Raw genomic sequence first — 2,500 nt, forward strand, 5'->3', positions numbered from 1 at the left:
TCGGGAAGGTTAAGAGCGTGTCAAAACCCAATCTTCTTCGCTTTACAGTTTCGCCTCAAGATACCTGGGAGGAACAGCTGATAGACAGCTTCCTCTCTCTCTTTCCCTCTGTTTCTCTCCCATTCTGGCTCTGTCTGTCTGTCCTTCTCTCTCCGTCTCTCTGTCTCTCTCTCCCTTTCTGTCTTTCTCTCTCTCTCTCCAGTCTCTCTCTATCTCACTTTCTGACTCACTCTCTTTCATTTCTGAGGTTCCCCTTACAAAATATTTATTCTTTTAGATGTTTGATATGAAAAATATGCAAAGTATGTTTACTCTACTTTATGTTTTTGTTTGTTTACCCGTCGCTTTCTCTACCTGCCTACGCATATATCGATTCATATCTCTCTTTACACTTTATTCCTTGGTTCTTCAAAGAGAATATTGGTTGATTTCGATGTTTGATATGGATGATATTGAAAATGCCGTCTCTCTTTTTATCTCTTCGTCCGTTAAGCCTTATATCAATTTCCGTAGCTCTTACTCATTACCTGCTCTCTTCTATTCAATTTCTATATCTATATGCGTGTTTTCCTTTCTCTCTCTCTCTCTCTCTCTCTCTCTCTCTCTCTCTCACACACACACACAAACACACACACATGCACACACACACACACACACACACACACACACACACACACACACACACACACACACACACACACACACACACACACACACACACACACACACACTTTCTCTCTCTCTCTCTCTCTATCTATCTATCTATCTATCTCTATCTATCTATCTATCTATCTGTCTATTTCTTTCTCTCTCTTTCTCTCACTCACGCTCTTCCAATATCTCCCTTTTTATTTTTCGCTTATTGTCAGCATGTCTGTCACTCTGTATATCTGTCTTCCTGACAACACGTCTTCCTGACCCGTGTTTATTCGAAAAAATAATTCCTTGTAGATCATACACAAAATTTACAACATACTTTCTCTATTTACTTTTCAAGCCTCTTTCATGAAGAAGGATTATTAAAGGTTCAGAAACTCATGTTTGGATATTCCAAGGAACTAATGATTAGTGACGTCTTGTTGAATCTCTCATTAATGAACGAAATGTTTGAAGTCATAGAAACACGTACCGAGAAACGGTGAAAGAATATACAGAAAAACAACATGACAGCAATTCCATACACGTATTAAAAAAAGAAAGGAAAATTTTTGATGATGGAAATGTGGAATACCATGTAATAACAAGTAATACTATGTAATAATAAGTGACACCATGTATTATAAAGTGATACCGTGCAATAACAAGTATATTCATGCAACAACAGTGATACCATGTAATACCAAGTGACTTCATGCAATAACAAGGGACTTCATGTTATGACAAATGACCTCATTTAATAGCAAGTGATACCATGTAAGAGCAAGTGACTTCATATAAAAAGAAGGTAGTAATAAGGGACTTGATGTAATAACAACGGACTTCATGTGATAACAAGTGATTCCGTTTAATAACAAGGAACGCCGTGTAAAAAACAAATGGTTTCATGTAATAAGAAGTGACTTCATGTAATAAAAGTGATGTCATGTAGTAACATATGACTTTATGTAATAACAAGTGATGCCATGTAATAAGTTACCTCATCTAATAACAAGTGACACCGTGTAATAACAAGTTATTCCAATAAAAACAAGTGACTTTATTTAATAACAAGTGACAAATATAAAAACAAGTTACTCTATGTAACAACAAGTCAATACATGTAATAACAAGTGACTTCATGTAATAGCTGATACCTTGTAATAGCATGTGACTTCATGTACTAATAAGTAAGACCATGGAATAAAACTGGACTTCATGTAATAACAAGTAATGTCATATAAAAGGAAGAGTCTTTATGTAATAACAAGTGATTTCGTGTAATATCAAGGGACTTCATTTAATAACAAGTGATACCATGTAATAAGAAGTGACTTCATGAAATATGAAGTGATTTCATGTATTAAAAAGTGAAAACCACAAATAGAGATTATCTTTAATTCTTATGTCCTAATTGTTAGAATATCGATCTCTCTGTACCTCCATAGTTTTCTATTCTTATATGATTATTTAGTTATTGTTATATGATGGTAGTAGCAATTAAGGAAAGAGCACATCAACGATACCAAAATATTAAACACGAACATGATAATGATGATAGAGATAAAGAGGAAAACGATAATGATGATAGAGAGAAAAAGAGGTATGATAACATTAATAATGATATGAACCTGAAATGAATTATTATAATGACGATACTGATAAGGAAAATAATGAAAAAGTATATTCATGATGATCATTATGATGATAAGTAAGATCGATATTGAAATAACATTTGAAGTAATAATGATAATACTAATGATAATGATAACAATAAAATGATAGTAATAGAAATAATGAAAATCATAATGGTAATAATACCAAAATCAATAATGACGATAACGATAAAAATAATGATAATGGT

Source organism: Penaeus vannamei, chromosome 23, assembly GCF_042767895.1.
Source record: "Penaeus vannamei isolate JL-2024 chromosome 23, ASM4276789v1, whole genome shotgun sequence".
Lineage (NCBI taxonomy): Eukaryota > Metazoa > Arthropoda > Malacostraca > Decapoda > Penaeidae > Penaeus > Penaeus vannamei.